Consider the following 22,114-nt stretch of genomic DNA (forward strand, 5'->3'; position numbering starts at 1 on the left):
GCGAGTACATAAAAGGACACTCCTTGAAAGTATTGCCAAGGACCAGCCCTGCATATGACCCCTACCCTCTCACCATGTTGGAAGGAGTTTTGTGGACTAACTCATCACTGGATCTCCAATATCAGACTCTCCAGTGTCCTGGCTAGTGCTTCCACAGCTGGTAGAGTCTGCGGGAGGACAGCCCAGCCCTGTTCAAAACTCTTGAGGGTTCCCTTGCATTTCCCCTTTTTGAGGTTGGGGAGCAAGTGATCTGTCATCTCTGGGAAGTCAGCCAATGGCCTGATACTACCTGATATTAGAGGGACCAACCTTGGTATCTGGGAAAGGTGGTCCTACAGTTATACCACAGGGGCAACATTATCCCTAGGGGGCCAGGAGGCAAGTGGTTAGCTAATGGCTTGAGAACAGCCCCCAAGAGCCCTCCCCTCGGTCCCAGTGTCAGACATCATGCTTTCCTTTTTCCTGTGGAGGCCACCGGACTATTATCAGGAAGAGGCTCTGTTATGAGTTGAGTTGTGTCCCCAAAATTCATATGTGAAGCCCTAACCCCAGTGCCTCAGAATGTGGCTGTATTTGGAGCTAGGACCTTTAAACAGGTGACTAAGCTAAAATGAGGCTTTTAGGGTGGGCCCTAATCCAATCTGACTGGCATCACCCTTATAAAAAGAGGGAATTTGGACACACAGAAAGGCAGCAGGGATGTGCGTGCACAGAGGGCCCACCATGTGAAGAGGCAGCAAGAAGGCAGCCATCTGCAGCCCAAGGAGAGAGGCCTCAGAGGAAACCCCCTGCTGACACATTGACCTTGGACTTTCAGCCATCAAAACTGGGAGAAAACAAATCTCTGTTGATTAAGCCAACAAGTCTTGGTATCTTGCTAGGCAGCCCTAGCAAACCAATACAGACTCTGTGACATTTAGAGCAAAAGTCTCCCAAATGGTATGTACCTAGAGGATCCTTTGAGATGAAGGAAGAGAATATTATAACAGCTATGTCTATTGATTTCTGATTCTATGTTAATTTCCATTTCTTCTGTATATTGTAAAATGTACATAACAAATGAGTATGGTAGGGCATGCATATCACATATAACATATTGGGGATGTAGGCTTAAGCATTTTTATAGGTAGGATGAATAATCAAAAAGCTTGGAGATGACAGAGCCAAGATGGTGGCTGCCTGTGTATCTCTAAATCCTAAAGACAAATAAGAATAATTTCTCTTCTCATAATTACAAGTGCCCTAAAGAGTTCATCATTTGTTCCCTACTCTTTCCCCAGCTTACTTAGGGAGTTTCGGGGGCTACGCCTCGCCTCTATCAGGGAGGTTTATGTTGTCACGACTATAATTGTTCTCTATGAGTACTTGTGTGTAATGGTTCATAGAAATGTATTCTATTGAAGGGACTGGAGGCAGCAGAAAATCAATCCATTAAAAACCATGCTTTGCTTAAACCTCTCATTTGGTTTCCCCCCATTTTTCCTTTCTGCTCCTGAGGAAGAGACTCAGCATTTTAGGATCCTGAAGCTGCCAAAATTACAAAGCACTGATAATATGAGGGCAAGGTGCGCGGCAGACCTCTGCAACTCTCTCTTCCAGTCCCACCCAGCTGCATTCAGCCCGGATTCTGGTCTCAGATCAGACTTCAAAGAGCCTTGCCAGACTGAGGCATGTGGGTCTCATCAACCCCTACCTCCAACCCTTGGGACTCTGCTCATAACTCCTTGAAAACCTGTCAATAAACTGGGTTAGTGTACATGCCCCCAAATTTCAAAAAAAGTAATTGTGGATCTGAGACTCTGGAACTCAAAAGGAAAGCCAGCCTGGCCTCACGCTTCTCTTGGAGAGGGGGCAGTGATGGCCCACCTCAGGCCGGGCCGCATCTTGGCCAAGTTCACACTTTGCTCTGTGGTTGGGCAGGAAACACTTATCTCCATTTAAAGGGGGGAAGATCTCCTGGGTGATTCCAAAGTGGGCCACTTTGGCCTGGCTCTACTCAGTGGTCTTGCTATGAGACTGGACGCGGGAAGCTGGGACTGACTTCCCCAGGCGGACCGGCGGAAGGGTGAGAACTTTTCTGGTGTACTTTGCGGCCCTGCAGCAAATTACGCCTGCAGAATGTTTGAAGTGGAAAAAGTCAATGCTACGGTGGTGATGTCAAAAATGTCTCTGACTGAGTGGTTAATCTCCTTTCATTGTTTAAATGTGCCTACAGGGCCCAGGAGAGTCACAAATCTACATGAAGGGAAAGCAGCTCTTAGAATTAGCTGGCAGATATATCGCTTTCCTGACTGCTGTGAGGTGACCGGGCAGCCTGCACTTTACCCCTACCATCAGCTCTGGGAGTCACTGCGACCCGGGTCCTAAAAATAAGTGCCCCTCTGACAGGAGCATCAGCAGAACTGGTCTCCCAGGGCGAGGGCCTTTGAGACTGATCAGGCCATCTCCAGTTTGGCATCTCCATGGAGTCATTTTGGGACAATGTTGGTTGCATTTGGAGCTATATATAAGGTCTTATAGCTTTGCTCAGGTCACACCTGGTCAGGTTTGGTTCTCAGTTTTCTGGAATAAATGGAATGTGACATTATAGTGGAGAAGGGAGGGGCCCTGCAGGGAGGCAGATCTGGTGTGTGGTGCCTGCTCTTAATGGGTGTGAGATCTTGGGAGAAGAATAGAATTTCTCTGGCTCTCAGTGATCTCATCTCTAAAATGGGGGTAATAAGACCTACTCTATAGGTGTTACTGTGATGAAGGCTAAATACAATGATGTATGTGGAGCACACAGTGGACATGCAATTGTGTGAGCTCCCTCCGTTTTCTTCTTGGCCGGCAGAGAGATGGCGCACTCGGCCACTCTATTGTCTCTGTTTGCAGTCATCAGTCATAGCTGCGCTTCCCTTTATGTCCAGCTCAACATGACTAAGGCTTGCTTCGTTTTTTTCTCTCAGTGGTATTAATTCATTTTTTAATTCAGTCATTCAGCACACAGGCATTCTCCTGGTGCTATGCAGGTGCTGTGGACAAACGATTGAGCAAGTTAGACACTGTGCCTGCCCTCAGAGAGCTTCTGGGTCACAGCCAAGGTAGACAAAGACCCCCTGGCCTGTCTTAGCAGGTGAGGGAGGGGGGCTCCTCCAGGAAGTGATGTTTGAGTGAGACCTGAAGGAAATACCCTAAGATGGCCACATTCCCTCCTTCTGCTGACTCATGATCAAGGAAGGACATTCATAAACTGGCTGAAAAGAGTACTCCAGTTTCATCAGGCAGAGAGCACACCCACAGCCCTGGCTTTGTTTATTCCATTCTCTAATCAACAGAGCTGGCCAGACATATCCTTGGTCTCAAGTTTGAAGTGGAACTAGAAACTGGGACTCAGCAAAGCACAGAGTTTGGCAATTCGATGACACACAAGTTTAGTATTGGTATGTTGCATGCTGTTTGACTCAGAGATTCCACTTCTGGAAATTTATACTAAAGAACGAATAACCTATTTATCCAAAGATTTGAATACAAGGAGGTTATTTGCCAAATTGTCTTAGCACAAAATTAAAAACAATCCAGACCCTCCAAAATAGTGGATTGGGTAAATAAATCCTGGTAAAAGAATGCAGGGGAGTAATATGCAGCCATTAAAAATGATATTATAGAAAATAGGTATTAACATGGAACAAAGTTCACAATGTATGTTAAATGAAAAAAAGATAAATTAGAAAATAGTACATATGGAATGATTTTTAAAATAGTCTTTCTTAGAAAAAAATCTGAAAAGAATATACTTAAAAGTATTATTAATAATTATTTCTGAGGTCTAAAATTAAGGATGATTTTTATTGCCTTTTTGGTTTATATTTTAGTTTTTCCTTAGTTACTATACATTCTCTGTGCATTAAAGAAAAAGCTAGCATATTAAATAGAGCTTTCACATGAAAACATGGTCAACATCATTAGTCATTAGGGAAATGCATATCAAAATCACAATGAAATACCACTTCACACCCACTATGATGGTTATTATCAAAAAGATGGACAATTACAAATGTCTACAATGATATGGTAGAATTGGAAGACTTATACATCACTCCTGCAGCCACTTTGGAAAACAGTTTGGCAGTCCCTCAGAAAGTTAAACATAGAATTAGCATATATGCAACAATTCTACTCCTAGGAATATATCCAAGAGAAATGAAAATATACATTCATATACAAACTTGTACATGAATGTTCATACCAGTATTATTCAAAATAACAAAAAAGTAAAAACAACCCAATGTCCTTCAGTTGATGAATGGAGAAACAAAATGTGGTATATCATACAACAGAATATCACTAGGAATACATCAAAAAGGAATGAAGTACTGACACATGCTATAATGTGGATGAACCTTGAAAACATTATGTTAAGTGAAAGAAACCAGACACACAAAAAATCATATATTGTGTGATTCCATTTACATAAAATGTCCAAAACAGGCAAACTCATAGAGACAGAAGGTAGATCAGTGGTTGCCAGGTGCTGGTGGGGAGGGAGAGTGAGGAGTGACTATTAATGGGTAAGGTGTTTCTTTTGGGGGGTGATGAAAATATTCTTGAATTAGATATTGGTGATGGTTACACAAATTGTGGATATACTAAAAACTACTGAATTGTACTCTTACAAAAAAAAAACCAAAAAAGTAGCATTTTCCCCTCTGCCATTAACCTTCTTGGACAATGAAGAATTATTGTCAAGGTCCCCCCAACATACATGAGACAAATACCCCTGTAGCCCTTCCTCTGCCTTTCATAATTGCAGGAAGTACAACTCTACATGCATGTATTATATTACTGTGTTTTAGTTTTCTTATATTTTGGTGTTTGGACATCTTGGGGTCTTGCTGACCCAGGAGGGACTGTCCCTCCCAGGACTAGCCAGTTCCTAGAGATAGTGAGCAACTCACCTGTGAGTGCACCTTTCATATACAAACCAGTCAATCCAGAGCCCATACCCTGAACCACCATCTTTGTTCAGCTCTCACACTCAGGGCCACTATTGTCCTGCCCTAATCACCCCAGGGCCAGGTACCAACGAACTAGAGACAGCCTCAACACCCAAAAGCCTGAGAAATTATTCAGACTAGACAACCCTAAGCCTGCTTACTCTGCCTCACCCATTCCTTCTAGAGGAACCACAATAGAGGCTCTTGCCATGTTTTTCCCTTGCTCCTCCTGACCAACCCTGGTGCTTCCCCATGTGGCCCCCCTGCATGGCATACCACACTTCCCACTTCTAGGGATCTGTGAGTAAAAAGAACTTCTTCCTCCATGACAGTCATTTCCATGTTTGTGTGTCTCACTACACCTGATTAAAGCAAATCCTGGGTACTCTTAAAACAATTCACACCTGGAAGACTATCAACCCTGGCTTGATACTTTGCCAGACATCACAAGATAATCAAAGAAATCAGTGCTTCTATGATTCTGTGAGTGTTTCCTCCAGGACTCCTGGATCCCACAGTTATGGATGGATTTTTCAAAACCACTTTGCCCTCTCGTAGCCACCACCCATTTCTATGCCATTATGAGTTACCTATCGATACCTAGGCCTTAACGTTCCTGGTGTCTCATATGCCATACACACACACACACACACACACACACACACAAATGTGTGTATTGCATTTTTGGCTCATCGGTCATAAAGGTCCCAGGTAGTAGGAACTGGGTGATTTGGGTTTTCTCTGCATTACAATGCCTAGCTTGACAAAAATTAAAGCAATCCATCTTTCATCCTTTTCCTTCTCAAAGTCTGATTGGCCACCTCAGACATAAAATGGGCTCAACTCTTGAGGGATAAGAGACAACTCCATGACACAGGTGCTAGTACCCCACACATGCAGCAGACAACCACAGAGAAGACCTCATCTCCCCTTCCCTCAGATAACACGAGAATTTGAATTTTTATTAAATATGTAGATAAAAAACAAACTACTGAAACTGTTGAGAATAGAAGTTGAGCAGAAAGTCTTGAGTAGGTAAGCGCAGAATCGTGCACACCAGGAGAGAGGGAAGAGGAGAAAATAAGCTCTGATACAGAAAGCAAGACCAAACTGGGACAAGAGAAGGCCATTTGGGGCCATTTTTGTTGTTTGACTTCAACGGATGACACTTTATAGGTTTCCCTGTTGCCCACTTTTCCATTGCCCTTGGGGAATTATTCTGGCCTGACCAGATCCACTGAATAGGAACCCAACCCAATGCAACACTAGGATTGGACAAGCCGTTACTTTCCATGACTGAGACCTTTCTTCTCTTCAGGCTTACCAAATGGCTCAGAGTTGATGGAACCAGAAATGATAACCAAGAGTCTCAAAGACTATTTGGCTTTAGGTCAGTATCTGCCTTTGGAAAATGAGATTCCTTATCTGTAAAATAGGGGTAATAATAACTATTTCATAGAGATGTTGTGAATAGTAATAATTAATGCATATAGAAACTGGCCTGTACTCAAGGAAGGAAAGATAACGTCCCAAGCTCATGGGACCTTGTTAGAAAATTAGATTCTATTTCATTTATGTTCCTTTAAGAAAATAAAGGAAGAAGAAGGTACAATCTATGGCAAAGGATTAGTCTAGTCACATCACTTTCCTTCTAAATAACATTTCTCCTTCTGGTTGTATTTTGGATCCACTGCTAATGTGCATCAGTTTCCAATTTCCCTCCAGCCGCTCTCCAGAAGTGCAATACTGGTTCTTTGTCTTAGGGATATTTCATCTCCTCAATCATGTTAAATCAAACAAACCCTCCCATACCAGCAAACAGAAAGGAGCAGCTCTGGGCCTCTGAACTAATTTGCACTGGCAAAACTGATCAGGCCTTCCTCCAGTGTCTTAATTAGGAGTCTTAATCCCTTTTATTTAAAACCAGAAGAAATAAAGGACATGGTAGGAAACTCTGAGCATATTTATTTAATACAGACAAAAGAGGGTTTAGAAAGTTCACTTAATATACAGTGTCAACAGAAATATATGTCCCTTTCTTTCTAATAATTCTTCCAGGATAAAGTATTGCTCGTGCTCAGATTGGAACCAGCAGCTTTCAACATTTTCTTTCATTTAAAGAGACAGTTATTCCCAACCGAGTCTATGTTTCCAGAGACTTTTGACGGGTTTGCTTTAATTTCTCATGTGACATAAGGAGAGAATGAGTCAGAGAAGATATTCAATATTGTTCACATTGAATTTTTTTAAATGTGATGAATGGGTGGTGGTGGACGGAGGTTGAACGTGAGAAAATGAAAACACAGTACGAATGATTATGAATGATCTCTGCAGACTCAGAAGAGGTCTTCCTGCACAGAGGCTGGAATGCTTCTGGGATTTGGTATAAGGCAGGTTCTTCCTGAACCCCATTCAAGGTGCTTCAGTTCTTGAGGAAACAAACGGATGATGTCAAGGTGCACTGATGTGGCTCTTCCAAGGCTGGTGAAGTGTATGTTCAGCACTTCGCAGGGGGCTCAGATCAGCATGCAGGGACGTCACCCATGGGTAGGATCGGTTTAGGTTCCTGGCAGCTTCATTTTGTATGGGACCACAAGCATGTGAGCATTTATTAAAAACCAGGTGAGGGCGTTGATAACTGAGGTGAACCCCAGACACTTTCAAAAGGATTTGAAAGAGATTCCATGGCTTAATGGGCCCAGGGACCTGCTCAGTCTTCAGGCCATTTTCTTCTACAGAAAAATGACTGGATCCTCAGCCTCCTAAGAGGCGCTTCTCAGCACTGAACCCAATGGGCAGTCATGCATGACATCACTCTTAGGATGTTCTAGAAGAGTCTCAGTGCCTTTGGGCTAAGGTAGTGTCTTATAACACTTAATAATCAGTCTAACTGGTGAGAGCTACCTAGGCTTGGGTTCACATAGAGACCATTGGTTTTATGTTCCCTTTCATGTAAAAAGACTGTCTGTTTAGTAACTGTTCGTGAGTTGGAATACAGCCAAATCTAGTCTGTATTGTCTTAAAAGAATTGATCTGATCACTTTCAAGAACATGGAGTAAGCCTAAATAGTCAAAACATTAAAAAGGAAAGTAACCTCAAACTAAAAAGTACTCTTTTTAATGTGTGAAATAATTAACTGACCATAGCATTTTTTAGACTTAAAAGTCATTGTCATATCTTTTATTTCATTTATTTTTATGGTACCCATGTGAAGTTAAGTCATATTTCTACTTTACAGAAAAACAATACAAACCCAAAACAACTAAGAAACAAAGCTAAGTAAACCGTCTAGAGAAATACAGAAATACAGGGTTGGAGTTTAGTGTCTCAACTAGTAGACTCCGGAAGGATTTGGAATGAATAAATCGGCTACTTGCATGTGACTGCACACTTTCAAAAGACAGGTGATGTTGAAGAGAATTAATCCTCTGAAATATCTTAAACCTCGACCCCTGCAGCTTTGTTTACATTTTCCTTTAGGAAAAGATCTGCTTGAGCATTAATCAACGTCCCATCCAAATTATCAGTAATTCTGAAATTAGTGAAATCTAGTAACATTTGTTTATCTTACTGTCCCTTGGCGCATAACCGTTATCCACGATCTGAAGCCTGATACTACATGATTATCCTATAAAGTGGGAGGATTTCTGGTCTCCCAAAAGTTCTGCTTGGCTTTGCATCAGGTAGGTAGCAACAAGAAAACAAAAAGGCTCACCTGACTCCTAAAGACATGCAGAGGCCTGAAAGGGTTCAGATGCGGGCAAGTCCATCCTCCAGTTTCCCCAAAGATGCTTTCGATTAATCTGCTGCAGACCCCAATCATGGGAAGAGAAGGCTGCATCAGCATATGAAACAATTACAGATCAGCACATCCAGCCGGCTCTCAGCAGAGAAAACTGCGAGCACCACTGAATAATTATGGTTGGAGCTATTGACTGGGACCACAAACGAGTTTCATCCAAATGCTTTTAATTTGCCAAACAGAGGGAAGTGTGCTTCAGAGAGGCTGCTTCCAATAACGGCATTTCTCCCTCTGCTAATTAAGGGGAGAGTTTAACAAGGTGAAGGGGATTGGTTTTAAATCTTGCCAAGTAAAATCTATGGCCGTTTGAGAGGTGAAGGGCTTGTCTTAAGAAATGGCCTAAAACAATTGGTCTGGGATGGTGGTCAAGCACCCTAGATTCTCGCTTGCCCGAGGGTTCAAGCCCTGCTCCTCTGAGAGATGCTGGGTCCAAGGCTGAAATAACAGTTGGAGGCCAAGCAGGGCCAAGGCCTCCTCTGTGGGTTCACGCACATTTGCTAACCACCTGTGACCTCAGAATCTCTCTTTATCTCAACTTTTGGGGCCCACCCTTGATGAGGAATGACAATATTACCTAACTGGAACTGAGGAGTGATTTAGAAAAAGAACATTATTGTTAACTGAAGTCCATAGTTTATTCAGATTGCCTTAGTTATTACCCAATGTCCTTTTTCTCTTCTAGGATCTATCCAGGATGCCATGTTACATTTAGTTATCATGTCTCCTAGGCTCCTCTTGACTGTGGTAGTTTCTCAGACTTCCTTTTTGACGACCTTGATGGTTTTGAGGAGTAGTGGTCAGATATATTGTAGGATGCTCTTTTATTGGAATTTGTCTGATGTTTTTCTCATAATTAGACAAATAAGAAGCACAGGATAAAGTTGGCCTAATGAAGGTGAGGAGGAGAAATTAACCATAACAGGGAACTCCCTGGTGGTCCAGTGGTTGGAACTCTGTGCTCTCACTGCCGAGGACCTGGGTTTGGTCCCTGGTCCGGGAACAAGGATCCCGCAGGCTGCAGAGCGTTGCCAAAAAAAGAAATTAACCATAACAAATATATGCAATAATCCCCCCTTCCCCAAACATAACATAAACACACGCACACGCACACGCACACACACATATATACTTTGTGTCTTCCGAAGTGCCTAGCTCCAGTCTCCAACACAGTCATAATCTGACATCTGGATGCATGAACAGAGTGACGAATGGATAAAATTTTTCCTCCACTGCCACCATCTCTACTATCATCATGTAACTCTATGTTAATGTCATTGTAAGTCTTTCAAAGGCCATTCAACCACTTCTTATCATGACACAATAAAATTCACAATATGTGTCTTCACTCTTGTTTTAAGTGCCTCTCATGTCCCTACCAGCTTAAACTGGCTGCAATTGTTGTAAGACCCCAGTACTAGTGGGATCTCAAGATAAACACTGCTCAGAGGTTACAATACACTAAGCCCCTAAAACAAGTCCATCTCTTTGTAGCCATCAACAACGGCTCTTGATCTTTGAAAACTGTCAAATACTCTGTAAGATGAAGTGCCCATCATAAAAGGAATAAAAATTTAAATAAATTGGAGTTTAACCCAGAGAGGAAAAGGTCATGGATGACCTAATTACAATCTTCTAGGATTGTAGAAGAGAGGAAAGGGTCACACAGACTTGAATTCCAGCCCTGGCTCGGCCACAGACTAGCTGTGTGACCATGGGAGTTACTGGACCTCTCTGTGCTTCAGTGTCTCACCTGTAAAATGAGAAAAATAATGCTTACCTGGCAGAACAGTGGTCGCTTTGCAGGGAGGTAATGTGCTTATGCACGTTATACATGTGTATGTATAATGTGCTTATACATGCAACGTGCTTAGCACTGTTCCTGACACAGCCTGGTTATTCAGTAAAATTTAACTTCCACCTCACCTGCTATGTGATCTTACATACGATAAAAGTAATACCACTTCCTATTTTTATGGGTCTTCTCAGCTTAGGAAGCATCTTCTCACGATTTAGGCTGATGAACCATTGTTGTCCTAGCCCTTCAAAGCCCAAGTAAAAGAAAATGAATTTTAATTCAAGTAACAGTGATTTGGGTTGGCCATTGAGATAATAAAACCCAGGACAAGTTATCTGGGGCACTGTGGACTCTGTCCTTGGGGGAGTTTCAAAAAGGAGTGGGCCGCTCAGGCTACCCAGGGTTGACTTCACCACTGCCCAACAGCCATCAAACTCTTGGGTGATTGGAATAAGATGGAAGGGTGCTGGAAGGCATGGGAGGCAAAGGAATTGCTGTTAGCCTTCAGGATACTCCGAATCCACCTCTGCCCCTGGGCATCTTCCCAGGCTCTGCCTCCAGACCTTGTGGCTTCCTGGAGCTAAACTTTGGTGGAGACAGAGCCTAGTGCATGACCCAGGGTGCCAGAAATGGCTTGTTTCTTCTGTGTTCTTTGAAACATCAGCTTGAATCCAGCTCTGATCATCCTTTCACCTGAGCTTGTGAGAAACTCAGTTCCAGTCGTTTAGGGGCTGTTCCCCAGGGCTGGGCCAAGGCTCTGGGGGCTTGTCTGGTGCCAAAGCCTTACCAAGGCTCTTTGGTCCTGCTGAGACCTCCTGGCCGTGTTAGGGGCTCCCTCCTCTTATCACAGTCACAGCCCTGACACCCACATTGCAGTTTTCCCACTAGGGGTCTGTCTCCCCTTCTAAAGAGTCCTCAGCTTGAGGGCAGAGCCTGAGTCTTTACTGTGCTCTCTCTAGCATTGGTACAAGGGCATGAGAAGTATGTGTTCACGCATTAACAAATGTTTCCTTTCTAGCAGGAAGTACATTAGACGATTTTTTTTCTTCACTGTGTCTGTGAGTCCCCTGGGGGAAAAGCCAGTGCTTTTACCTGTTTCCTCAATGCCTTTAACTCCCCAACAAATGCTCCTTGAGTAAATGTTTGCATGGTGCTTGCTTTGTTGTGCATTGCTTTGCATGGCTCTGTCTTTGTACCTGTGCAGTCCCGTGGGCAGGGCTCTGAATTGGTCATTGTCAAAGAGACTGTCACATCTGTTTTCTCCTGCAGAGAGCCTCCAAATTTTAGCTGAGCACGTGGCTGCCCCTGATAAAGCAAGGTTTTCCAGCCTTTTTTTGAAGGATCACGTGACTAAATTCTGGCCAAAGGGATACCCACACCATGATGGGCACAGCTGTACTTCCCAGCCCTGCGTCCCACTGGCCACGTGGGAAGTCCTCTTTGGCCAGGAGGGTGAGTGCAGCACCCTAGGAATAGTGGAGCAATAGGAGAGGGGAGGCTGGGTTCCCCAGACGGTGGAGCCCCCACACCGGCCCCAGACTCTTGCTTAAACCACTGTACTTGGTGTCTCTGTGGGAGCAGTCAAAATTTTATCCCAACCGACACCCTCCTCTCAGTCCCCTTGCTGCCTGAGCGTTTTCATCCCACCTCGTGGAGCTCCCAGGGGAGGTCACGCAGAGGAGAGAGGCAGCCCTCCTTCGAAGCGCCAGCCTGAGTCAGCAGCAGTTTTCAGTTTAATGAGATGACACTAACGATTTGCCTCCCTGGGCTGAGTGGGCCTGTCCTCCCTGGAGACCTATGGAGGGTCCTGGCATTTCCATCATTGCTGAGCTTGGTGGTCAAGGGGGAGACAGGAGTCTCAGAAAGGAGCAGGGAGGTCATGGACCTGTAGAAGAGGCATTCGCTGCCCTAGAACCCAGCCCGAACTTCAGTAAAAGGGAAGAGAACAGTACCTGGGCCTGCTTCACCCTGGCAGGTGCCCCTGAAAGTGCTCTCCTACCTCTCCTGGGTTTGCCAGGACATGCTTCACAAGCAGGACACCTTTCACACCCGAAAAGTGCCGTTTGCTTAGCCCTAAATGATGCTCACCCGCTTTGTCAGGTATGCAGTGGTCCTTCGGCGCCTGGCCCTCCTGCAGCCTTGGCAGCCCTGATGCGTTGGGGGGCACCAACTGCAGCTGATTCTACACTCTCCTGTGTGCTGGGTTCCTCTGGGAAGCTATGGACCTACCCCTTGGGCCCCTGCCTACCCCTCAGCCACCCTGTGTCAGCTCAATCCATGGCCTCCCCTTGGAGCTCTGGTTCCCTTTTCCGAACTCAGGTGTTCAGGTCAGAGAAAGGCGCCATTATTCTAAACACTTTTAGTTTGTATTTTGGGGTGTTATGTGTGGTAAGTATCCATTTCTCACTCATGAAGGGCAGGAGGGTTGTGGGAGCTGAAGCCGTTATTTTATCTAACATGTGTGAGTGCTCTGCTAAGCACTTACATGTAAATTAGCTCAGTGATTCTCTCAGCAATCTTATTACGATCCCCATTTTACAAACAAAGAAGCAAAGGTTGTAAATCAACTATACTTCAAAAAAAAAAAAAAAAAAGCCAAGGCTTGGGGAGGCTCAGCAGCTCACCATGGTAATCTGGCTCACAGCGAAGCCAGGACTTACAGGGCGGCTGGCCAGATGCCTGCTCTCCCAGGTGTCTGAGGTGTATTCCTTGCCTTCTAAAGCATATGGTGTGGGACACAAATGCAAAGTATCTTCAGTGAGGGGAGAAAAGGCCAGGACCAGATGTGCGGTATCAAAGGTCAGATATACAGGACAAGAGCAGAGCCAGATACAGAGTGTGAGGTCAGAGGTCAGGTTCCAGGATGACCAGGAACGGGACTGCAGGACAGGTGGGGAAGAATGGTTCAGGGTGTGGGCTGAGAATTGGGCAGAAGGCCAGGAGCTTCCTACTACCGGGTGTTGGCCACCTGGGTTAGGGAGAGGCCATCTGTTTGCAGGTGCTGGTAGGGCTCTGGGTTGGAGCGGGGCTGGGGGTAAGTCGGGTGTTAGCATCTCTCCCTTACACTGAAATTAGCTGCTTCCTAGGGCTCTTCGCCCTGCACCCCTGTCTTGCAGATTCCAGGAAGAACCAGGAGAAGGTCCCTCCGTGTTTAATGTGAGCATCCCCTCCAGAGGAGGGAGGAGAATGAGGGTGTGGCCATGACTCCTCCCACGCTTGACTTTCCACAGTGCCCTCCCAGCTGCAGGGCCCTACAGCGACAACGGAACTCGGAACTCGTAACTTGCGAGGACCAGTCCTTGCCAAACCAGGCTTCCTCTGTCCCAGCCCTACTCCATTTACTTTCAGGTTTTATGTGCTTTAAAATAGCCTTGCTGATAGGTGCTCAAACCCAGCAGACCTGAAAAATGCTTGGCAGGATGAAAAGACTGAAGGACACTGGCCTCCCAACCTGACTCCGTGCAGTCCCGCCTTCTCTCATTCCCGTCCATCTCCTAGAGCCCATATCTAGGCACAGAGACCCCAGAACTTTCCCCAAAGATACAAATTCCTGTGAAAACTCCATAAAAAGCTTATAGAAGGGGCTTCCCTGGTGGCGCAGTGGTTGAGAGTCCATCTGCCGATGGGGGATACGGGTTCATGCCCTGGTCTGGGAGGATCCCACCTGCCGTGGAGCGGCTGGGCCTGTGAGCCATGGCCGCTGAGCCTGCGTGTCCGGAGCCTGTGCTCCGCAACGGGAGAGGCCACAACAGTGAGAGGCCTGCATAACGGAAAAAAAAAAAAAAAAAAAAAAAGGCTGATAGAAAGGATGAGCCCCAATGGCCCCGCAAGAAAAAAAACCCCATTCCCATCACCCAGATGCCGAAATGAGCCAGGCGCTCCTGGGTTGGATTCACGATGAATTTGGATTCACACTGCGGTTTGGAGACAGCGGGGAGACGAGAATCAGGAGAAGGCAGGAGGACAGCCTAGCATCCATTTTCACGGTCTCTCTGCTCCATTTCTTTTCCCCACTGGCCCCTAAGAAGCTTCGATGCCCAGGACAGGCTCCCTAAGGGTGTTCACACCTGGGGAGGTCTCACCGCACGTGATGTGGCAGACGGGACTGGCTGCTTCGATATTCACGTAACCAACAAGCAGTACAGAGGCCCCAGATACTGTGCTGTGCCTTGAGCATACAGAGTTACAGAAAATAAATAAAGCATGGTCTCTGCCTTGGAGGAGAGCCAAGAAAACACAAGGGACTGTAGATGCACATAGTAGGGGCACCCCATACCTTTGGCAGTGAAGGAAGGCTCTCTGGAGGAGGTGACCTTGAGGCTGAAACTGCGAGGAAGAAAAGGAGCCAGCAGCCAAGTGGCGGGATGATGGGTGGGGAAAGGATGTCCCGTGCCGGGGAAGGGCATGCAGAGAGGCCTGGAGGTGAGAAGGAGCCGGCTGTGTCTGTGAGACCGTAGGCGTTTCGGCGAGTCGCGGAGGTGGGAAATGCCGGGGGGCGGGGTGGGCACAATAAGGCGGGCCCTGATGCTGGCAGACCACTTAGGCGGCACTAGAAGGGGCTGGACTTCATGAGGGCAGGTTTTGTTTTGCTCACTGCTGCCTCCCCTGCAGCACAGAGCGGATGCTCAGTTCGTTTTTGGGGTTGAATAAGCGGTAAGCACAGAAAGACTGTAAGCAGAGACAGGACCTGTTGAGTTCTCCACTTTAGAATCACCACCCGGACCGCACTGCAGAGGATGGATTTCTGGGCAGCGGTGCTGGGGGTGGGAGGCAGGGAACTGACGGGGGCCCTGACCGCAGATGGCAGTGGGGGTGGGGACAGGAGGTGGTGGGGCGGAGGAGTCCAGAGGAGAGGGATAGGCGTCACTTCCTCTGCAAGCTCCAGGCAAGGTGCCCCCTCAGGACATCCTAGTCCGCTCACCCGGGGGTCCAGGCTCACTTGTGATGCTCAGTTCCCTCATCTGCCAAAAAGGAGCTACTACTGCTCACAGGGACAGAGGGTAGAGATCATGTAAAGCACGCGGCACAGGGCCTGGCCTGCAGTGACCCTCAGGGTAAGGCCCCCCTGCATTACTTGAGCGAAAAGCACACCCCCTCCAGCAGCAGGAGGTGGGTCAGGGGACATTCCTAGAGGAAGGAACGGAAGGAGTAAAAACTGTCTTTTCAGGAAAGCATGAGGAATGTGAGTCATTCAGCCTGATGGAGAGGTAGGCAGAGGTGTGAGAGCGATGGAGGCCGCCGCGGCAGGTTAGAGAATACGGAGGATCTCAGACACCATCGGCTACCCCTGTGCTTCCTGCGTGTGGCCTCCGACAACTCACCAGGGCCCTCACCCTCGCCCGCCTCCAGCCTGGCGCCTTGCGATCCCTTTTCCATGTTGCAGCAGGGTTTTGCACGCAGCCTGGAAATGACCCAGCCGCCACGAGGAGCCCCAGAAGGTTCTGGGCAGGGGAATGAGCAGTAGGTGGGCACTGTGCGTTAGCTGTGCTGCCCAGATGCACAGCTGCGGAGTAAGGGTCACGGTGCAGCCTCAGCAGCGTATCCATCCCTTCCAGGCAGGCTGCCGGGGGCTCTCCACTCCCTACGAGGACGGCCCCAACCACTTGCGTATTCTGTGAAGCTCTCAGCGACGCACCCTGCTGTCCTCCGCCATCCCCCCTCACACCACATCCCAGCCCCCGCTTGTGTGTGCCCCAGGCTTCCCCTCCTTCACTCCAGTGTACCCTGAACGACAGATGAGAGAGACCAAGACCCCAGGATCTCCATCTGTAGCAGAAGAGAGAACCCCACACACAATATTTCTTGGAGGGCTAATGCTTCATCTTAAAAATGGATGCCAATTTTACCTTCTATTGCATAATATTCATTTAAAAATGACTTTAATCTCTTCTTATATATCTTAATCTACCCAATATTTAAGCAAAATAAACATCTTTGGAAGATGCACCATGCTTATGCTGGGGCTTTGAGTGTGCCTTGACCTACAGCAGTAGGTGCCCGCGCATGTGGGCATCCCATATGGGAGGCACTGCCTTATACTTTAGCTGTGTCCTTTTGCTCAGGTTTTCTCCTGCTTGGGGTGCCATCCCTTCTTGAGCTGGAGAACTCCTACCTATACTTCAAGACCCAGCTCAAATGTTACCTCTTAATTTGAAATTAATCAAGTTATTAATTCAACAAATAAAGAGTTCATGAGAGGCTTTCCCTGCTGCCCTGCCCAGCCCTCCTTCTCCCAGTAGGATGAACACAGCCTGCATTTGTATTCTGTACAAATATGTATTTTCCATATACCTTGCAATACCCTCCATTAATGTGCTTAGCCCATCATGTTAGAATGTGGTTTTGATGTGTCTGTTTGTCTGCCGCACGAGTTCTGTGAAGGCAAAAGCAAGAGAGGATCTTAATCATGTTTGTGCCCTGGAGCCTATCACAGTGCCCAGCACACAGCAGGGACTCTAGTCAACAGGGAGGGAGAAGCTGCTTGAATTCTGACAGCGAGGGGACTCCCTAGGCCCCCTGTGGCTCCCTTCTGCAGAATCCTGGTGGCTGGAGTGGGGAGTCCCAGCCCCACTTCCACTCGCTGCCGGAGAGCAGCAGGGACCCATCCCATGAGGCAGCAGGGCCCTTCCTCCAATGCTAATCGAACATGCCTTTGCTGCCAAATATATATCCAAGCCAGAAGCCTGGGGAAAGAAATATCTTTAAAACACACGAAGAGCAATACGTGATTGAGATGCTGTCCCCATTCCAGGGGCAGCCTGGACCTCTCTGGCAGGTTCAGTAGCCTCCGAGAGGGGATTTACTCACAGCCTCCAGACCAGTCCTGCTTGGAGGAAGCAGAGAAGTCAGCTGCACTCCTCCGTAATCAGCCCAAGGGACCCCCTCAGCTCCACCCTCCTTTTCCCTTTTCTCACAGGAGTTTCCCCAAACTGGGATCTCAAGCCCCAAGAAAGCACTCTCCCGACCTCCCGCACTAAGGAGTCCTACCATTTGCAGTTGCAGATAAAAGCCATTGGATTCTGCCACAGCTTCAAGGTCTGGGTTTTGACCTTGATGTATTAACTCAGGTTATGCAAACAAGGATTTCTAAAGACTGCAGGGGTGGAGTGGTTTCTCTGAGTGCCATGTTCCTGTTCCTGCCTTGGACTGTTTATAAAGTCCCAGCTCCGGTTTCTGCTGGCTCCCAACCTGCTGGCGGGTGTGACGGTTTATTCTGCACCTCCTATTTACCTGTCTTTGTAGCTGCAGAAGACTAACATATTATTTTCCCACCAACAGGCTACTGAGGCTTGGGAGCACAAAAAGGGTTGTTTTAGCCACAGCTGTTAAACTAGAGGAATCTTTGCCCAGAGAAGAGGAAATAAATCAATGTTTGCTTAAAGAATAAAGACCAAACTTCTCCCGAAAAACAAAATGTGATTTTGAAATGATCAAAGCTGGCTTTAGTAATCACAGGAGGAACAAAACTCTTTGAAGCTTTCAACTGGATGCTTTGCTAGGTTAAATCCCCCGCCCCTACTGATGTCTGCATTCCTCTCTTCCTCTTGGCTACATCCTCTTCCCATCTGACCCCAGCCACTTGCCTCCATCCTTTCCTGGCAGTTGCATCTGCCACTATATTATTATCATCTATATGCAGATAAGACGGAGAGAACGGGAGGAAGCAATGAAGCTTCGTTTTCAACACATATATTATTTCTTGCTTGAACCTAACTTACCTCCCTGGCTCCTAACCTAACTCTCTGGCTCTACTTCTGTCCCTCTTCACCCCCACACAGCTGCTGCTCCAGATACCTGTCTAAGATGTAAACTTGACAGTGCCTGATGCTGGCAGCTCTTACGCAGCATCCCATGCAAGGCCTCCGGGATTTAACCCTGCCTCTCGCTCCTATGATTCAATCTACCACCAAAGAGTGCATGGTGACCCGGTCTCCCTTCATGGACCCAGGTTCCTAACACCATGCCAGTCTGAAAAATTGCCTCTCACCAGGTCTCCCTAAAGAGCTAAAATCTAAGTTGAAAAGTAAATAAAGGAGAAAGAAAAAGAGACAACCTACCAAGAAAGGTTGTGCAATGGGACATAATAGAGGGAAAGAACATTTCTCTGCACTACGTTGGATGACAGCAGCCACAGAAGAAGCAGAATTAGGAACGCTGGTGAAGTGTGCTCCTTTATTCCTTTAGATTTTTCTTCTTTGGCTTAAATATACTTTTATGGAAGTATAAAAGATATTCAGAATCATGCATAAATCATAAGTGTACAGCTCACAGAATGCTCACAAACTGAACACGCTCATGTCAGTGGCACCCGGCAGGAGAAACAGAACCTGACCAGTGCCCCTGGAGCCCTCCTCACAGGTACTACCCTTGCCAGGCTGACCAGACTGGCCACGAACACTCTAGAGCACTTTTGCCCATTTTTGAACTTCATGTAAGTGTAAGCCTTCAGAATGCACCTTTCGGTGTCCAGCTTTGTTTGCTAAACACGGTGTTGATAAGGTTCAACCATGTCCTTGTAGTTGGTTCTGTCTCCTTGCTGTATAATATTCAATGATGCAAACACACCGTTCTTCATCTGGTCCACTGCTGATGGGTATTTGGGTAATTTCCAGTTTGGGGCTATTATAAAAATGCTGTTGTGAGCATTCTGGGTCACGTCTCTTGGTGAGCACACGTGTATGACATTCTGCTAATGGGCATCCACCCTGGGCCGTGGGAGCTGGATAGGTTCCGCTTTAGTAGGTGCTGTAAAATGGTTTTCCAACGTGCATGAATTAAACCAGTTACTAGAGTGTGAGACTCCTGGTGACCCCACATGCTCTGGTGTGGTCAGTCCCCTTCATGTTAGCCACTCAGCTCAGGGGGTTTTAATTAGCATTTCCCTGATACTACCATGTTGAGCGCCTATTCATAGGCTTACTGGTCATTTAGATATTCTTTTTGTGAAGTGCCTGTTCAGTTATTTTGCCTGTTTTCCATGAGTTGTCTGTCCGTTCCTTATGGGTTTGTAGGAGAAGCTGTGTCTTTCTGAGTAAGCGCATTCCCCACTTTGTCCCTTTTAAATCCATTCAGAGGAATTCAATTTCGCCATAATGAGTGCCGTCAGTATGACTATGTCAGGTGCAGGGGATACACAGAAGAGTGAGGTCCAAGCTCACTCTCTGCCCTCAAGAGTGAATCCTTGTCTTGGAGGATTTTGGAATCTAGACCTCAGGACCCTGTGTCGGCCAGAATTCTTAGCCAGGCCTTGGCCTCTTCCTCGTTCTCCCATCCTGTCTACGCCAAAGCTTGGCCCCGTGAGGCTTGAGTCAGGTTGACTTTCTGAAGCTCACTGGTTAACTCTTCTGCAGGTTTCCATAAAAGAAACAGGGAGGGGGCTTCCTTGATGGAGCAGTGGTTAAGGATCCACCCGCCAATGCAGGGGACATGGGTTCGATCCCTGGTCCTGGAAGATCCCACGTGCCGCGGAGCAACTAAGCCTGTGTGCCACAATACTGAAGCCCGCGAGCCACAACTACTGAAGCCCGCGCGCCTAGAGCCCATGCTTCGCAATGAGAAGCCACCGCAATGAGAAGCCCGCGCACCGCAATGAAGAGTAGCCCCCGCTCGCCGCAACTAGAGAGAGCCCGCGTGCAGCAACGAAGACCCAACGCAGCCAAAAATAAATTAAATAAATAAATAAATTTATTTAAAAAAGGAAAAGAAAGAAACAGGGAGATAGAGCAAATGATTAGAAGCAGATGAGGCATTACTGACTCCATGCCACTTCACAAGCAACGAGAGAGCCGCACTGCGGAGCAGCCTGGTGTCTCAGGAATGGATGGCAACATCCGGGAGCAACCAGTTGATATTGATGCTGCCTTACTTCATGCCTTCCAGGAATAGTCATGTGATGTGAGCTTTCCATATGACACCTATTTTAGAATTCTATTGCCATGTCTTAACTGATGACTTCTAGTTCTGCAGACTCCTAATGTGGTGGGACACAGACGTGCAGCAGCCACAGGAGTCTGCTAACTGTTGGACAGAAAAGTTTTCTGGATTCACTGAGGCTTTGTACAGATCTCATTTTGCAACCTGATATTGTTCTGAAAGACACTGTCCTACAGTGATCAATGAACCATATTCAGGAGACCTGGGTCCTGACCACCACCTGGCCTGGTTGCTGTGTGAACTTAGGCAAGTTGCTTAATTTCTCTGAGCCTTTCTCTCCCTGTTCATCTGCCAAATGGGAATATTAGTCCCTGCCATGCCTACCTTGCCAGGTTTCTGGAAAATTCAAATAAGCTGATATATATGAAAAAGCATTTTGAAAAATGTAAAGTGCTAAATAAAGGTAAAGTCCTACCACACACCGAATTTTGTTCCAATATAGCAATCAGAGCCCAGGTCTTCTATTAATCATCCATTTCCATTTTACTTGTATTAGCTGGTGCTCAGCCCTGTTAGTGACCCTTGGCTTGGAATTCTTTGATGTAAAGGGTACTTCTTTGGTCTAGATAAACTCTTGTACGTTGGCATTTCACCACATGGCTACTTCCTCTGCGACATTTTCCTTCCTTTCTTTCTTCCCAGGGTCTAGCAGACCTTTGGTCACCTGGACAGGATCCACGCAGGCAGCCTCCAAGCCACATCAAGGGATTTTAATTTCCTCATGACTTTGTTAGCATTTCACATTGTTACAGGTCAAAACATAAGGTTATTAACTAGGAATGAGAAATGTCAGTAATATGAACTGTGGAAACCCCATGGTTTCCCTTCAGGGATTCCGAACAACGCGTGGTGCCCCTCACCCTGGTGACTTAGCACAGACACTGACTTCCCCAGTCTCCCGGGCCCAGTGTGTTTGACCAAGGTCGGATGGGTGAACAACCACCCCAGGCTGGGAAATGCCAACGCATGTTGGATTTGTTCGGAGAGCCTCTTCCTTCACTGGTTGCCATTGCGTTAAGGAAAATTCTGGAAGGTTCAAAATCTATTTCCTAATCATAAGGGAGGGTGATGACAATATTTGTTCACTCATTTAAAGTCACCCATTCGTCCTTTTACTCACTCCTTCAATGGTGAGCACCTACTGTGCAAATACTAATGGGAGTGACTGTATATAGTTGTTTATGTATGTGTTTCATCTGCTTCATCTTTCTATCATCATAAATGTAGCAAAGAGATGATGTAAGAGAGGACATGATAAGGAGGGGGCCCCACAAGTGCTAAAGGAGAAAGGATGCTTTTGGTGATTGTCAGAAGGAGAACTTTTTGTAACTTCCCTTCGTTTGGCTTCTATGACCCCACCCTCTTTTTGTTTGTCTCCTTTGCTGTCTATCTTGCTCCAAACATTGAAGTGCCTCAGAGATCTGTCCCAGGCCCCTTTCTCTTTTTACCAAGAATGTCCCAGCTATTCTCTTGGCTATAAATGCCTTCCATGGGCTGCCGACCAGCCCCTTCCATTTCTAGCCTGACCTCTCTTCTGAGCTGCAGACAAGTATATTCACCTTCTCACTTGATTTGTCCACCTGGAAGGATCAAAAGCATCCCCGACT

This window comes from Globicephala melas, chromosome 2 (assembly GCF_963455315.2).
Source record: "Globicephala melas chromosome 2, mGloMel1.2, whole genome shotgun sequence".
Lineage (NCBI taxonomy): Eukaryota > Metazoa > Chordata > Mammalia > Artiodactyla > Delphinidae > Globicephala > Globicephala melas.